Below are 18,559 nucleotides of genomic sequence, written 5' to 3'. Positions count from 1 at the left end.
TCTCACGTCTCGTTTGCCCCATACACTGATCATAAATGTTTTTTTTATTTTTATTTTTTATCTTTTGACCAAACTTGTAAGCTAGACTGGGTGATTTCTGACAGCACCAGCATGTGGTTTTGCTGACCTAGTTTCACGTTAGCAAGTGTGAGTGTTAGACATGTATGTTCTGTACAAATATATATTTTTATCCACCGTTGCTATTTCACATGGCCTCTGGAACATGGATACTGAAAACATTATATTAGAGAACATTCTGGCAATGTTCTTTTAAAGTTATGATCAAGCATTCTTTCAGTAATAGGATGTTCATTCAGAGTTGTCTTAGTGGGAGGATCATCTAACGTTGTTTTAAATATTAGGCCTTTACTTGTTTCAGGAAGTTCAGGGAACATTCAGAAAATAACATTTCCAAAATGTTTGCAAAATCATAAAATGAATTAATCCCTTAACATTTGTATGACCAAGAAAAAAATATTTTTAAAACACTGGATATTTTGAATGTTCAGAGAAAATTAAGAAATAAAGTTTTCATAACGTTAGAAAAACATTGTCAGATGATTCAAGACTGATTTCTCAGAATCCTATTTTAGAGTCCATTTTCTTGGACCTGTGATCTTTTGACTGTACGAATCATACAAAATGTTGGTAAGTATGTAATTACAAAAATAAATTACTGAATTTCTTGTGTTAAGTTTGCAGGTTAAGTCTGGACTTAAGTCAGGATAATCAAAGATTCGTAGTAGTAATCGGTTGACATCACCTCAAATTAGGCTACATTTAATTTCTAAAACCCATATCTTTACCAAATTTAACCAAAGAGATAATACAAATTTATATATTGGGACAAAAATGGACACAAAACAATAGCCTATAAAGGTTAGCCTCAGAATCACAGGCCTATCCTCAGAACCGAACTTGAGTAGTTTGATATGAAACCAGTATTGCCAACTAATTTTCACGTTGCTAAAGGAAGATCGATTTGTTGCTAAAAGTTGCTAAATGACGTTGTGATGTCATTCCGCGATGATATCATTGCGTAATTACGACGCAAAAATGTGTCGCTACAGCAAAAAAAAAGTTATATGTTAATTTAGACTTGTTTGTAAAATACTATAAATGCCTAATATAATATTAAAATATAAATAACTGTATTTTTAAATACAACTGAATTATTGAACACTAACACAAATTTCTTTTTATTAGCTAGAACTTATAAAACTACGCATTCTGAACAGTTATAGTTTTAAGCAGTGTATTAGTAGGTAGTTAGTGTGCTACAATCTAAGAAAAATCTGTAAAAATAGGGCACAATCTACTATGTTAATATTAAGGATTTTTTTTTTTTACCTGCATTTTAAATTACCCATTGTATTTTGTGTTTTCGGGTTACAGGGTTACAACGGATAATGGATAACACATAATGTCCTGAAAAATTACTAGTACCTTTTCCATTTTTTCTAGATATTTTTCTTACAGTGTACTAACTGATCAACAATCGCAGGTACAAGCTAAGGCGTATCACAAATGAACAATTATTCAATTATTATTAACAAATTGAACAATTGCAAATAGCAGCTAACTTAATTCATGTGATGTGTGTACTGCTATGCATCTTTTGTTTACTCATTTTGTGTAATTTAGATGGAAATCGTGTGCCTTTTTATCGTTTAAGTCATTTATCAAAAGTTGCTAAAAAATTGCCAAATAAATGTTAAAAATAGCTAAATTTGTTGCTAGGTGCTTTTGGAAGAAAATGTTGCTAGGGTAGTGTGAAAAATTGCTAAGTTGGCAACACTGTATGAAACTTGGTGTGTTACATCTCAAACACAACTCTTGGGAAAGTTTACCTCATCAAACTGTGCTACTAAACTCAGCTTGTAGAGGGCGCTGTCACCATTTGAAGGCGATTTTCGATGCTAAAATGCTTTCTGAACATGCAGATATAAAACATTGCTCTGTTTGTATACATATAAACAAACAAATATAGAAAATAATCGAGTCGAAAAAACATGAAGGTAGTTTTCAGCTAATAAGCAGCCCGCGGTTAAAGGAGTACGAGCCTCTCATCATGTCTAAACCGAAGACAGACTGCAGCGAAAGTGAGTGTATAAAAAAACAAAACAAACAAAAAAATAAATTCACTTTTCCTGTGTATGATAAATTGGTTATTTATTTTGTGGAACACAAGAATTGTGGACTGAATGATAAGTCACCATTCACACTGTAAATGAATGGTGACAGTCTCTGAGCCAACGTTGTGCTTAACTTATCCTTTTTAATTATGGAAGAAAGTAAAATAGGTTTGTTACAACACAAGAGTGAGTGAATGAATGAATGAATGATGGCAATTATTTATGTTTGGTTGAACTAATCTTTTAATGTAGGCTATACTCATATCATATCACTCTTTCATTATTTAGCAGAATATATTTCCATTAGACTGTACGATTTACACTTGATTATGTTTGTTTAGGTTTTGTTTTTGGGGTTTTGAAATGGAACAAAAGAGTTGGTCGGATGGGACAGATGAAACTCCACTTCAGAAAACTACAGAATTGTATATATTGTTATATATAAGAGAATTAATAAGAGATGTGTCTTGCCTCTTCATCATTTGTGCTGTAAAGCTGCTCCAGTTTCTCATCTTGACATTGTTGGCGTCTTTTCTTACACACTTTGACACTAGTTTGATCTGAAATAGGCCTAAAACAGCACCATCATTACTGATTAAGCATTGTACAATTGATCACTAAAGGAATGTAGTATTAAGCATTTGAAAGAAAGATATTATATTGTACTAGAAACAATGTAGAAACCTGAAATCCCACCTATTATTGCCAAAAACGTCAAAATATTTGGTATGAAGTACAAAACTTTGAGAGATTGCTGTGTATTTGGACATTGTGATTGTGATCTCAAGCAGCTAGTTTGGCTAATTTTATATTTTCTGCAGCTCAGCAGTAGCACTTCCTCTAAGAGACGCTATAAACTTCAACCTGAACACAAGTTTAATCTGAACACACGATCAACAAGCTCAAGAATGAAGACGCTGCTGCTTTCACTGCTCTGTAAGTTTATTTCTGTGTGACTGAGTGTGATTCTGTCATGATCTGAATGATCTGTTTTCTGTTTCTTCAGGTCTGTTTGTGTGGAATCAGTCCACAGAAGCTTTAACTGATCAGCAGGTGGTTTTAGGGCAGAGTGTGACTTTAGCCTGCGAGTTTAAATGTAAAGCCGCTATATGGTTTTTGTTGAAACTACCAGCTCGTCCAGAGATGATACTGTGAACATTTGCATCCAGTGATGATACTGAGACTGATTATTATGATGAAAAATTCCGCAACAAATATTTAGAGGGAAACAGGAGCGAATTAGTAATCAATAATGTCACTGTTGCTGATTTAGGAGTTTATTACTGTATAAAAGCAGGCTGGGCTTTAAAGATCAGTGACGGTATCAGACTGCACACCACTGGTAAGTGACAAACTGCAATACAGTTATACAAATATTACTGTGATCTAAATGGCAAGAATAAATGTGCTTTATAAATGTGAATAAGCAGCTAATGTATGATTTTTTTATCATTTATTTAGAAGTCTGAGGTGAAGTTTGGTGAGCGTGACAGACCAGCAGCACTGTTGTTCCTGCTGAATATCTAGAAGTTCATCCAAACTCTGTATATGAAACAGCTTCATTCTGAGAGATTGTGTTGATTTATCGCTGTTTGCTTCAAATGATCAGAATTGAGAGCTGCTTGAACATGTAATGAAATTATGATTCTCAAAGACTTTAATTTGCTCTTTTCTGTTCATAATAAAACATGACTAAAATCTGTTTGCAATTAAAATGTCAATCAAGTTTTATAATAACATATTCTTTTCGAATAAATCAAATTTCTAATGTTTTTGGTAGTTTATTTCTGTCTCTGAGTGATGAATAAGCTGATTTGAGTATTTGTGCATTTGTGGGTGCACTCTCCAAATGCAATTTCACCTTCATGGAGTAATTGATGTGTTTTGTAGTTTTCTGAAGTGGAGTTTCGTCTGTTCTGCCCGAACAACAGCACTTTTACTTCTTACATAAGATTAAGTCGTTTCATACAGTAATGAGAGTAAAACATGGTTAGCTTGACTGTTGTTTTAGATTGACTGATGTTTGTTACCTAAGCATGTATAATGCAAAATTCTCAATATTTTTTTCAGCATGACTTTTCACTTTTGTCTTGATAACTTAATCTTATGAGTGAAATATAAATACAAGTTCTACACTGATTTTGAGTGGCTTCATTCTTTGACTTTTTTTTATAAACACACTGATGTAAAATGCAAAAAAAGTTCAAAAGTCTGGGGTTGTTAAAACATTTTTAATATTTTTGCTCTCTTATGCTCATCAAGGCTGCATTTATTTGATCAAATAAAAAGACCAGCAGCACTGAAAGACCAAATACAGAAGTTGCAAGAACAACAACAAGACCTTGAGAAAAGGAGTCGTAGCCAAAACCTGCGAATAATTGGCATACCTGAAGACACAGAGAAGGGCTGGCAAACTGGCCCACTGACTTCATGTTTGGATTCTTCTCAGAGGTGCTAGGTGAAGATTTACCTGACCTTCAGTCAGTGGTGTTAGATCGCGCTCATCGCGCCCTCGCTCCGAAACCTCACGCTGGCGACAGGCCCAGAGCAATGATCGTCAGTCTGCACTACTTCTCCGATAAGGCCAAGATTCTCCAAACCTCCATAAGCTTACCGCGCTTCCTGGAGGTTTGGAAAATGTATACATATCGCGGTGCACAGGTCCATATTTTCCCTGACATGAGTACTGAACTGAGCCGTAGAAGAGGAGCTGCCTTCAATTCTGTGAAATTCAAGCTTAAGCAGGCTGGGATTTCTTATGGCATCTATGAAATCAATTTAATGCCGCATAGATTTACGGTTCATTTTTGATAACACTAGACTTTCTTTTAAGTCACCATCGGAGGCGGACACTTACTTTGAGCAACACATCAAACCAAAAATGGATGCACTCGTCTCTGAATAGTTTTTCGGGACCCCCTTAATGTCTGCTACAGTGTGTTTGGTAGTATGCAGGGCATAAACGTTAACAGTGCTTGTTCACTTTTTGGATTTCTTTTCTTTTTTTTTTTTGTTAAACTGGACATTATATTCATTCTGTCACTGAATTTTTTTCTTTTTCCTCTTTCTGGACAGTGGAGACTTTTACTGGTTAAAGACTAATATGGCTTTATGAAGCTCTCTTTTCAATAAGACAAAAAAAAAAAAGTGTGTTAAAAGACATTTTAAGATGTTGAGCATTTGGAAGAAGTCCTATGCATTTGGGAACATTGAAGTTTAGTTACATGTGGGATGTTTTTTTGCTTGGGGAGCTGTTTGGTGGGTGGGTTGGGGTCAAGGTGTTCATTTGGCATTCAAACTTGTTCATGTTTACTTGTGCTATTGTATACAGTTGTTAGCAGAGGCATCATGCACTCATTATTTTTGAGGGGGCACGAGGTTGGGGGTTCGTCATGTGACACAGCAACCACAACAGCACTTATGTTTTATTTATTTTTTCCTTTTTATTCGAAACATTCCCAAACATATTAACTATATCATGAAATATCTTGATTCTCACCTATATGTTGAACTATAGTGGGCCATGGTCAAAGTAACCTAATAATGTAAACAATGCATAAAAACTGTTTATGGGTGTCATGACATAACATATTTTTAATATGACTGACTTTATATTTAATGTGAATTTACATTGAAAGTTAATGTGAATAAAAACATGTTAGGCAGCACTTTCATTGTACAGAAAGAGAGCAAAGAACATTTACATTATCAAAGAATATTTTTACTGACAGTCTAGTTCAAGCACTCTCAGAAACTCCCATTAAAATCACTAAAGCTGTTTACACTATGAAATTAATATCTTACAGATTCGTACACACATTTGCACTTTGTTGTTTCTGACGAGAGAATTCGCCAGAAAGAGGTATTCAGTCAGCGAGCGAGTGAAGAAAACACCGGCATTTTAGCGATGACTCATCTGAACGCCTCTGATTGGTCATTGCATTCATAAGCTCAACAGCATCGTGTGTGATTGGTAATGCGCAGCGCTGTACAAATGCGTCTGTCTCTGGCTCAGCGACAGCCAGCGAAGGCAGATTTGAATTTAGCAGCTGATGATATGAGCACTGAACGATATAACTCTGACATTTTTTTGTTTGTTTTGTTTTTTGTCTTTTGGAAGCTGCATTCAAAATCCACTTGGCTCAAAAATCTGAATGGGCATGACGCCTCTGCGATTTAGCACCCATATAACTGTAGAATATGGGGTCAGGTCTGTAATTTATATGCAAATGTCAAAAGGCTAAAAGGGTCTCTGAGACATAAAGCCTATACGATCATCAATGATCCTAAGCAGATGCTACAATGGTGTCCCATACTTGGATTCAACCCATCCAAGTGTACACACACAGCAGTGAGAAGTGAACAAACACACACACACACACACCCTAGGTATAATGATTAATACAGTTGGTATAATAGGCGATATTGTTTTCAACTCTCTGTGGTCTGGTGGATGATTTGGAAAGATTTTGAAGCAGTATCGAAACAACCTTGAAATGAAAGCTCCTTGGGCTTTAAAATGAATGCTTTAAAATGCTTTACAGTGTGTGAATACAGTGTCTTTTGGATATTGATATTGCTATTTACCTGTTTCAATGTTATGCTTTAATATAAAAGTGCTTTCACTTGCGATACTTGCTTTGTTACGATGAATGAGCAGCAGTTGTGAATGTTAGGTGTCTGAATTTGATGCAATGTAATCAATCACAAAGCTTAAAAAGAGGGTATACAGTGGAAAAGAAAGCATGTTGCAACATCAAGCGGAGATGAGGCAGATGAAGAGACTACACAGTGAAGAAAAGGAAGAGTGCTAGATGCAGACAGCAGCATAAGTGACAGAGGAAGGATATCCTTTATGAGTCACAGACATTGATATGTAACTGGAATTCCCCAAAAAGAAGTATAAACATGGTCTGAGGAGTAAACCACTCTGCAGATGCTGCCTGCATTAATCGTGAAGGACACCTGATACTCTATCAAAGGGTGCTTTGTATTATAACTAATAAAATTAGAGATTTTATTGTTACAATTGCCTCCTATGAGACTTTACTTATAACTACAAACTGAGTCGCAAACAAGAACAACCACAAGGGAGTCTCCTGAAGAACTTTAACCTGCCGACTGGTAAGACCTTAATGGTTTAGGCTAGATTTGACTATCCTTACCATACCTGAATAATTATAGGGTTAAAGGTGTAAGATAAAAGGACTGTCACGTTTATGTACTGTTTTGGTTCGGTTTCTGTGTTTTCCTGAGTTCCCTTGTCTATTAGTTTCCATGGTTGTTAATTAGTTCCACACCTGTTTCTATTTTTCAATGATTGCCCTCTCCTATAGAGGGTATGCATTGATATCACTTTCCCACCGGAACACGCCCCCTTAGCTGGACTGAGTGGCAAAAAAGCCTGCTGCATGACTGGATTTATTAGGGAAGCTGCAAAAACTCGAGTAAAACCAACTATAATCAGTAACTAAAGGTTGTTGGACTTGATATAGTGTCCCTTACAACTTACCAAGGATTCCAGTCATCCATGGATATTGATATGCAGCCAGGAATTATGTTTCCTGACATTTAGATGTGCCTAATTTCAACGCAGGAGAAGCAAATTTGTCTGTGATTGCATTTGTAAATAAAAAGTAGGTTGGTCTAAATCCGGGTGATCACTTATATCATATATATATTTAACGAGTTCGTTTGCCGATATAATCATTAGGAAATAGAGTAAACTTATTTGGCTTGCTGTCCACTGATGAGTGGCTCAATGAAGCAGCTTCAACTCGAGCTCTGATAAAACCCCCAGGGACATGATATGAGGTGATTACAAAGGGCAAGGTACCTAAGAAGAAGGTGGAGATTGGGGAGGTGGGGGGATGCTAGAGCAGCTGAGACTGGAGAGAGGTAAGCAGCTGCTTATATACTCTGGCTGTTGATTGAAAGATTAGATGGGCTCGCTCCTCCCTAACTTACATTTAGGAACTTCATATATATTAATGCTGTCAATTAAAAAAATAAAAAAATAATTAATCTCACCTAACATCAAAGTTTTTTAATATACTTTTGTATAATTTCACATTCAATCTTCAAATTAATGTACAAACAACATAAAGACAGTATATTTTTTATATTTGTTTAATGACATCTATATATGGTCATATCGTCCAGCCCAAAAATGTATATAGTTTTTGTCAGTGTTTATTTAAAAGAATACAGTTATGCAGAATACGAGATGGTAAATATTCAATTGATATGTTGTCAATACAATGTATAACAATAAAATAAATAGTGTATGATTTTACCCCAAAATTCAACATATTAACATAATATGATAACTGCAAATCCATGTTTTGCTGCCTGGAATCCATTTGTTTCTTTTAATTGCAGGGATCCATTCGCTTCTCTTTTCTGTTGCTTTCGGCAGTCTGTAAAAATATACCTCAGATTTCTTGTCAAATCTATTTGAACAGTCAATCGCAAAGCTCTTTCTCGTTTTAGATGTGTTTTGTGTGTTCTGTCACAGCATTCATGCTGAAAACCAATGCTCTCCATTCAGTCTTTTTGCCACTCAGTGGGCGGAACCGCAGTAACTCTAGCTGACAGTGACGTCACATGCATACCCTCTATTATTTAAGCCCTGTGTTTTGCCCTAGCTCCTCAGTTCCGCTATTGATGTTGGATGATATTGTTTTTGTTGGTTTCCTGTGATTCTCCTGCCCGTGGATTTATTATTACAGGACACTCTTTGTTTATTTTACTCCTTCGTTGTTTGGTTTCAACAGCTACACGTGGCAAGGACACACCAAGGAACAACTGAACTGAACTATTGTCTTTTGAAGAATCACTAGGATTTATAAGCGTGAGTTGGGAACAAGAGGTTTTAAACACAACCTTCACACACCAGCAGCAGTCAGAGACAAGGCTGAAAATAAGAAAAATGACAGATCATGAAGAAAGAATTTGCGATCTGGAAGAAAAAACGGAAGACATAGAAAGAGAAACAAAAGATCTGGAAAACAAAACAGATGAGCTTACAAAACAGAAAAGAGATCTGGAAAACAAAACAGATGAACTTAAAGAAAAAACTGAAAATCTGGAAAGACAAACAAAAGATCTGGAAAACAAAACAGATGAGCTTACAAAACAGAAAAGAGATCTGGAAAACAAAACAGATGAACTTGAAGAAAAAACAAAAGATCTGGAAAACAAAACAGATGAGCTTACAAAAAAGAAAAGAGATCTGGAAAACAAAACAGATGAACTTGAAAGAAAGAAAAGAAATCTGGAATACAAAACAGATGAACTTGAAGAAAAAACAAAAGATCTGGAAAACAAAACAGATGAGCTTGCAAAAAAGAAAAGAGATCTGGAAAACAAAACAGATGAACTTGAAGAAAAAACAAAAGATCTGGAAAACAAAACAGATGAGCTTGAAAAAAAGAAAAGAGATCTGGAAGAAAAGACAGAGAATCTGGAAAGACAAGCAAAAGGTCTGGAATACAAAATAGGAGAGCTTGAAAGAAATAAAAGAGATCTGAAATACCAAACAGATGAGCTTGAAGGAAAAACAGAAAATCTAGAAAGAAGAATTCAAAATCTGGAAGCAAGATTTTGGCCCTGATCTGAAGATAGAAGTGACGATTGAAGAAGTGCTGCTAAACATGAGGTACAACACTCAATATAATCACATTCTTTCAAAATAGCAAATATTGTAGATAATAGCAAATACTGTAAATAATAATAGTCATAATAATAATAAAATGAGTTGAGTGGTGTTTGTTTGGTTTATCTGTTTGTTACCTCCATATTAAAACTTCAAAAGTCGTTAAACTATAACTAACTTTACAACTTCAGTCATTAATTAACATGTTTTAGCTACTTCTGTTGTGTTAGTGTTTGTTCCACCAGAAATATTAAAACAAATAATGAAAACGGTGCCAACCAGCCCATCTCACCCACCAGAACTTAAGCTGAATAAACATTAATGAAAATGAGGAAGTGTTCAGATGATCAGTATTTTCACAAAGTTAAATGAAATGTTGAGAAAACTCACATCATGTTCCTTCAAGAAGATAAATACAAATGCAAACAATCCTAGATACACTAACATGAGTCAAACATCTTCATACTACTCTTATTCATGTGCATGTATGAGTTGTGCTGTTTTCCAAAGAACTGATTCATGTTTATTTTGTAATAATATATAGTTCAGTCATGAAACTCTAGATGGCGCAGGCTGAAGGGTTGTTAACGTAACTGATGATATTCAGAGAGTTAAACAACTTGGCACAAGCTGATTGGTTCATGCTGCGTATGCAGCCAATGAGCTTACTGCCTTGCATATGGCTGGCTAGCATTCACTTGAGATTCCTTCAGCGCACTTTCAGAGTTTTTCTGAAGCCCTCCACCTTCCCCAGCTCCACCTGTATATACCTGCTAAGGGTTATTTTATATGCTATTTGTGCAGCAGCAGTATGTCTTAAATACTCACGGCACCATTTCGCCATATGCACTGGCAGTAGCAAGTTCCTGTACTTGCTTGCAGCAGCAGCCGCAATAATCTACAACTACAGCAATAACCAACAGCAGCAGCGTAGCAGATCTATTCCGCTAAGACCAAATACATTAATATTGTCATATCCATCACCATGCTAAAATCTTGAGTTGTCATGATTGAAATAGATTTATAAGATTATGAATATAACAGCAGTTTATTTGTTTTATCTCTTCCACACAGAGTCTGTGTTTGGGAACTGATTGGGAACTCATGAAGACATCAAGCTCTGACCAAATTTAAAGCAGTCACACACACACACCACACACACACACAAACACACTCAAAAAAAGCCATTGTTCACTGTTACTACACTGTTTTTATGCATATGTTGTCACAGCGAATCTTGCCATTAAACTATAATAATGTATTGCAGTGTGTTTTGTGTGTGCGCGTTTACACAAAATCTATTACTAATATCATATTACTAAAAAAAATATAGATTTGAGAACAGAATTCACAAATATAACTCTATATAGCATAAACCACTGTTAGTGAAAACAATCATTTATTCCATTTAATTTTTCTTTTTTAATTATTTTAATGTTACTGAGACTTCCTCCTAGGACAACTAGTCTAGTCTGTTATATAGTTGTGTTTATATTTGTATTACAAGTTCTTGAAGTAATAGCTTTTAATAGAGTAACACAATCTGGAAAAGCAATATATAAAGTTTTTAAATATAATAAATATACATTTCTGTAGTTTTCTAAAATATTTAATTGGGTAGAAAGTGTTATTTTTACAAATGCTTATCCAGGAATCATGAACTACTGGAAAAGTCATGTTAATTCATTGGTCAAAAAGAGTGGAGAACCCTGAAAAATATTCTGTTATTGAATATCGTCTTTGAAATAGAGACACACCATTAACTGCATATAGCTTTACTTTTCTGTCTGTCCATCTGTCTGTCAAACCCAGAGTAAAGCAATGTTTCACACTTGTAACTTTGAATGGGGTTTATGGGTTATGATACAGAGCAGGTTTAGCACTGCTTTTGCAGGAGTGATGCATTCATTGAAGTGAAGAAGAGACCTTTTTTATTTGTGCAGTTATGGTCCAAAAACCATCAGAAATATAGGAGCCCAACTAATGCACAAGAGCAGGACAAGCCGTTATTTAAACAGATCATTTGGTGTATTCATCCAATCAAAGACACTGACAGTGGAAATATGAATACGAATTTTAATCAGGTGTCTGAATTTCCAGGATTCGTTCTTAACCCAGGATGAAGACTGAACAGTGTGAAACATGGAAAAAGATAAGCCAGGATTCTGTTGACCTAGGTTTAGAATGAACCAGGGGTAACGTGTGTGTGTAAAGCCCTATAGAGTAGATTGGTATTACCATGGTACCATTTAAAGTGCATCATTTATTACTATGGTATATATTGAAGTACCATGCTTTTACAATCATCATTGTGCCATGGTTTCAGAGTGGACAAATCAGTCAGTTAACAAAATGAATGAAACAATTAAAGACGTACTAATGAAGATACAAGGTACAACATTAAATATGATCACATTCTTTCAAAACAGCTAAATTTGTACAAACGGTTCAAAATATAATGATTATAATAGTGATTAAACTAGTGATGTCAGACAAATGTGATTTGAGTGGTGTTTGTTTGGTTTCTGTTTGTATCTTCCATTTAAAAAATTCTTTAAAAGTCATTTAACTATGCTAACTTACTAACCCCAACATAACTTTAATCATGAAGTAACAAAATGTAGGAAATATGTTTTTGACTGAGTTTTGTTATTCATGTTTATGTTCATGCAAGAGTTGGAATTCAACATTTAACAACAGCTGTTCTGTTTTCCTGCAGATCACCTGAGTAGGTGCGTGACACATGAGGGTGCAGCACTCTGCCTTCAATGCTTTTCCACTGTTTTGTAGTAATTTACATAATTGGAAATGGCTCACATGTCAGCTACCATTTGTTTGACTTTCCTTTTGACAATCGGTATCGCAAATATATTACAGGATCTTTTATGCTTTCAAGTAGCAGCCATGTAACATTTTGTACTAATTCATAGAGTTTGATATTCTCAATAAAAGCAGCTCTGAGCTTGTTTAGTCTGAATTAAAAGAACTTTACTTAAATTATTTGCATTATATTCTGTGTGCTTTTTGTTTGTAAGACAATGCAATGCTTATTTTTTAATGAAGGTCTGATTTTTCTAGCATCAGTTAGAATCGTGTGCATAATGTTATTTATTCATTCAAAAAATTATGTTATTTAAATCCCATATGATTCGTTTTTGCCAAACTAAAATTGGTTGATTAGCAGTAAACAGAGATGGAGGAAAATTCCGTGGGAGAAATCTTGATACTAAACATGACTGAATAATAAAATGCTGTGTTACAGTTTTAAGAGACAGTTTCCTAAAGTGTTACATGATTTGAGCTAAAGAAACAAAAAGTACTATTACTGACAGATTACTGTTGTGTTCAGCTTTCGTCATGTCTTTGGGATTCACTTCTTCATATCTCTCAGGTTCTAAATTTGAGATTCAGTTGCCCACTTTCAAGTTTATGATGTGAAAATCACAATTAAGCTTGTATGCTGGTCAGTAAAGAACAGGGGAAAATCTGAAACTGTTATACTCCTTGAGCATCTTCTAAAATCATCAGCCAATCTGACAATGCCAGTCTTTCGTCTGGGACAGCTGAAAGTCGTGCAGTGTGTCTCGTGCTTTAGGGTGGTGCCTGGGGGTTAAAGTCTGTGTTGTGTCCTACCTTGTCAATGAAATAGACACGATCATGTTTAAAGGTCAAGTTACATACACACACACCCCTCCTTAAACATACACAGGAGTGTCTCTCTCTACTGGAAAAGGAAACATCACGCCAGAAAACTATTTTTTTAACCAATAAGAGAAGAGTGAATATTTTAAAATAGGCCTATATTTACATTTATAGAAATGTCACGACAGGTGTTGTGCTGAATTCTGACCGATGCCAGATTACTACCCCCCTAGTATTGGTAGGTTTAGGGTTAGGTGTGGGGGAGGGGTTAGGATTAGGCAATCAAGTAGCGATTTCAACAAGAGGGGGTAATAATTTGGCAGGGAGTCGAAAATGGGCACAACACCGGCTCAAAGCCGTAAACAAAAGATTGGAGGACATATCCAGGTTGCAACAAAAATGTTTATTAACATAAATACAAAAATAAATAAAACAAGAAAGTAGCACAGTCAAAAACAATTTCTGTCAGACACACGATTAATCAAAGCATCAGACAGAACCAAGTTTAAAGTAATAACAAAGTCCAAAATAAACAAAGACCAAACTTAAAACAAACGCAACCTGGGAGCTGTTTCATAAAAGACGCTAAGAAAAGCGGGGATTAAAGTCCAAAACCTGACTTGAAATAACCTAACAAATCAATCGGGACTAAAGCGGTTTCATAAACGACGATTTAAATTCACGCAATCTGACTAATTCGAGCCAGGTTCAGTGAGGCAGGATAATTTGATGTGCACGCTTATTCTTAAGCAGCTCTTATTGTAAATCATGGATCAAATCGATCCATCATGGCAAACAGCGAATATTTGTGCTGTTTAATGCATTTGAGACGTTGTGTTTTCCTCAGTGCATAACTGATAAGTCACAGGTATATTTTTCATCTGTAAATGTTAGAAAGTCATGCAAATATATCCATTTTGCTGTCAGGAGTGGGCGAGGCTTACGTGATGCGCGCAGTTCAAATCTGATTTATGTAGGCTATTTTAATATTTAATTCAGTGATTTTAACTTTTGATTTAGTGTTTTTAATGCTTTAAAGAGCCATTTTAGATTGCAGTGTTTTAATGTTCTAATAACCATAAAAGGTGCAGCTGTCATAAATTCAGAGAGAAAGGCTGCATGGCTAAACTGCTGATCAACTAAATGCGCAAGTATCAACTATGTTAAAATGTCATTAGCCTACATTTTGGGCACAATGCATTAAATACAGTTGGTTGTAGCCTATTTGTTATTTATTTGATTTTTTTTTTTTTTTTTTTTTTTTAATTCACCATAAGGTTTGTTTTATTTAATTGAACATATCTCTGATAGGCAGTGCACACAGCAATACGTTTCTGAATTCAGCATCTCAAGCCATAAGTGCCGTGTTTTGGTATGCCATGCCAAGTCAGGGTAATTTATAGCTCCAGTAGAAGCTGCTGTAGAATTCAATAAACTTGGTGATAAATATTACATATGAGTTTTATACAAATGGAGCTGTCTCAAAATACCATCATACTGAGTCTCTGAAAATGAAGAAAGGCTCTGGAGCCAAAAACATGTACCAGCTTTTAGACAAATATGGTTTTGTATAATATAACCCTTTTAATTTTTTTTACCTTTTATTGTTTGTTTTCTATGTGTTTTTTTTTTTTTTTTTTGCTGCATTGTATAAAGATTTTGGAAAAAACAAAAAAAAAAAACATTATGCTTGAATTGTTCTCATAGTAGAAAATTTACTTTTCATAGAATTTATGAATGGGTGGGTGTAATTAAATGTGTTTTAATAGCATTATTTTAACTAATCACACTGAATTAACATCTTTGATATCTTATATTACTGAAATCTTTTGTTCAAATCATTTAGTTTCCTGATTAATTATGTAGAACTACTGTCAAATAATTCATAAAAGGGTGTGAGATCATTTTAAACGCTACACTGATGGACAATGTTTAAATGATATTACCCATGTCATGCTGTTGAATGTTGCATTTCTGACAAAATATTGTGTTCTGTGTTCTTTGATTATCATGATAGAAAATAACATGCATATAAATTATACAGAAAACAAAACAAGTGATGCTTCTGAATCTGATACTGTAGTGCTGCTCTTATGTGGTACTGAAAGGTCAACCCTATTCCCATGATTTAGTTCCTATATTTCTGTAAAAGAGAGAGCAAGTTCTTATATGATTTCAATTAATATTTTAACAACGTATGTTTAACATTTAGTTTAGATTATTCCAAAAAAAAAAAAAAAAGTGTGATTCTATAGGGGAAAATGATATAAAGAAACTGTATATACTGAAAATAATGAACAGTGAACTAAATATTTAGCTCTAAATTTGAAATAAATAAAAAAATAATAATTTTTAATATAGCTATTTTCATTCTATGGAATATAATGTTAACATTAACCCTAACCCCAACTGGACCGATAAACTCATACAAGGTGCCGTGTTTACATGCTCATCATTTTTCACCACCATGCATATTCCTGTATTCATCATAATCCGAAATAAACTCTTTTGCAAATAATGACCGTGCTCTTGTCATTTATTATGCTGTGTTTCAATCATTTTGGACAGTAATTTATTTAACTCATTAATTCTTATTCATCTATACAATATTCAAACCAAAGTGTGAGGGCACATGAAACTGTGACTGTCTGAAACAGTGGCTGTATCTAATTTCACACAGAATTGGCCTTGTTTGGACATGCACATCATATAAATGAATGTATGGGTAAACATTCTGAGTAAGGTGTTTAGATTCTATATTTGCATGTGTCAATGATCTTATTCCAGAAACCAGAATATTGTATTTGGTTATGGTATATGGAATATAATCAAACTCTTATAAACATCAGAACTGCCACAGATGGTCTGAAGATGAAAGCAAAATAAAATACAAACAAGGTTTATTAAACAGGTGCAACAGTGTGAAGCAGCCACAAACAACAACTGAAGGGTGAAATAAAGCACCTTAAATAGAGGGCAAATGAGTGAACTAATGACAAATACCTGTGACAATTAAATTAATGACAACTAATATGTGGCAGGAAACAGGACAAGGAACTAATGAAAGCAGACTAGAAATGAAAACAGAAACTAAGACAAAATAACAGAGTCTGTGACAAGATTCTTCTAGTGCACGTAAACATGTTGAGGGAAAAGGTTTGCGGTTCTGAGAATCTGATTATTCCTTTAGTTTTGTTTCATCTGGATAATAACAATCAGCTTCCATCTTCACCTGTTCCCCGTCATCTACATCCAGTCTCATCTTGCCTACTTGTTGGCTGCATCCGAAAACTTAGGCAGCTGACTTCCTGCCTTATGAGGCAATGACTTTGCAGGCAGCATTTTTTTGAATGACGGCACCTCACGAACCTCACGATTTTGGACAGGCTTCTGAGGCAGCGTAACGGTTTAATGATCTACAACAAAATAGAACGAGTTTTGGTGATAACTAAACAAATATTTATTTACTTTAATACTAATTTCTCTCTAGAAATAACATCAAAAGTGCAAAAAGTTCATCAGAAATATACATTTACACACAAACTAACCACCAAACGCAACTTTCAGACCCACTTTCATGGAATGGAACGCACAGGATTGTGGGATATCAAAGGCAGCGAAGGATACATCTATGCTGCCTTCAAAAATCGTTCAGATGAAGGTCTCTCATGAGACAGGAAGTGAAGCTAACTTTGGATTCGGACGTGCCTTGATGCCTGCCTACCTTGGAATGTGTCCTCTGAAGGCAGCATTTTTCAGTTTTCAGATGCAGCCGTTGCTGTTTTTTATTTCTTCTTCTTCTTTTGGTCTGTATTTTCCACTCTTTTGATTTGCTATTGCTTAAGCCTATGTGTCCCTCTTTTTGGTTGTTCCACTGTTATTTTTTCCCCATGATCTACTTCTCTGATCTGTTTGCACTGGTTTGCCACCATTTGACAATCAGAGACACTGTAGCAAAAGTGCAGCAGTTGTTTTTAGCAAGTAAAAAATGCCTTTTATTTATTTATTTATTCATTAAATATAGATTTAAGCAACTTAATTAATTGCAAAAGACTAATGCTAATGGAGGTTCAGAGCCCTAACCAGAATGTTAGAGGACATCAGTACACTGATGCTGTGCAAACTCTGTGTCAGTTCTGTGGTCTCTAGATTTAACTACGGCCATGAGAGGGTTGTTTAGTGACATGATTGGACTTAAGATTGGAAAGTGCATTTGCGTGAGAACATTTGGTGGTAATTTCTGGTTAGACCAGTGATGTTTTTTTCAGGGCCGGCTAAACAAAAGAAGGACTGACACTTGTCGTTAAGGCTGTTGTTCCACAGAGATAGTTGATGTTAATTAAGCTAAGAATAGAGCGCTACAAAAACACCTTTGAAAAAATGTTTTTCCTCACAAGCACTTTCATTCTCTAATGTCTAATGCGTAAAACATTAACTGTCCAACCAAACTGAAGAAAATTCAAGTTAGTCAAGACGAATGACAAATAATATGGGCTATGTTTTTAAAATAAACAGGATTAAAAGAAATCAGTGACCAGAATTGTTTTTGTGTGTGTAATACATTCAAATTATCAAATATGTATCTGTGCATTTGTACAAGCATCAAATAAATAGCTGAAAAAAGTAAAAACTTCCACTTTTAGACTTTTCAGTTGTTTCAACAATTGTTTTTTCCAGTTCTTCTCAGTAAAGATACTTTGTTTAGCCAGTGTATATTTGTTTGTTCTTGCAATGCTGATTGCCTTATTTTGCTAATAAAAATATTCTTGCCACAGTAATTGAAACAACAATTGCTGTTGTTTAGGTAATTTAATTTTTCTGTTTCCTGGATGAAAACTTGTAAAAAGTCCTGTAAGAAAGTGTAAAAAAAACCTTTATCAGTTTATTTCAGCCGTAAGCACATTGTAACAATTGTATTGAAAACATAGTGAAATGTTATAGAAACCTTAATAGACAATTTAGTCCAATATGTAGACAACACTATCTTTTTTTGTATAGCATTCTACAAAACTAAGATATCCAAGATAGATTTATGTGGTTCAACATACTCTAGGCCTCAGTACTTGGCATAAAAAACCTTGAGAACAGCGGCACTCAACAAATATAAAAAAGATGAACTCTTTAC

The 18,559-nt window shown here is 34.7% G+C and overlaps 2 long non-coding RNA genes across 3 annotated transcripts; both read left to right on the top strand.

Moving 5' to 3' along the window:
* Positions 1–1,779: 1,779 nt before the first annotated feature.
* LOC131531170 (uncharacterized) lies at positions 1,780–4,263 on the top strand. 2 transcript variants are annotated; one of them, XR_009268587.1, is made up of 4 exons: positions 1,780–2,102; positions 2,477–2,560; positions 2,957–3,477; positions 3,597–4,263. It is a non-coding gene; the product is annotated as an uncharacterized LOC131531170 (long non-coding RNA). The 2 variants fall into 2 exon arrangements; XR_009268588.1 differs by lacking the exon at positions 2,477–2,560 and having other exon boundaries at positions 1,784–2,102.
* A 2,819-nt stretch (positions 4,264–7,082) lies between these two features.
* On the top strand, positions 7,083–12,725 carry LOC131531168 (uncharacterized). The gene is made up of 3 exons (XR_009268586.1): positions 7,083–7,259; positions 8,912–9,795; positions 10,867–12,725. It is a non-coding gene; the product is annotated as an uncharacterized LOC131531168 (long non-coding RNA).
* Positions 12,726–18,559: the final 5,834 nt, after the last annotated feature.

Source organism: Onychostoma macrolepis, chromosome 22, assembly GCF_012432095.1.
Source record: "Onychostoma macrolepis isolate SWU-2019 chromosome 22, ASM1243209v1, whole genome shotgun sequence".
Taxonomy (NCBI): Eukaryota; Metazoa; Chordata; class Actinopteri; order Cypriniformes; family Cyprinidae; genus Onychostoma; species Onychostoma macrolepis.
The sequence above is the reverse complement of the archived record's forward strand: the minus strand, read 5'-3'. Positions and strand labels throughout refer to the sequence as shown.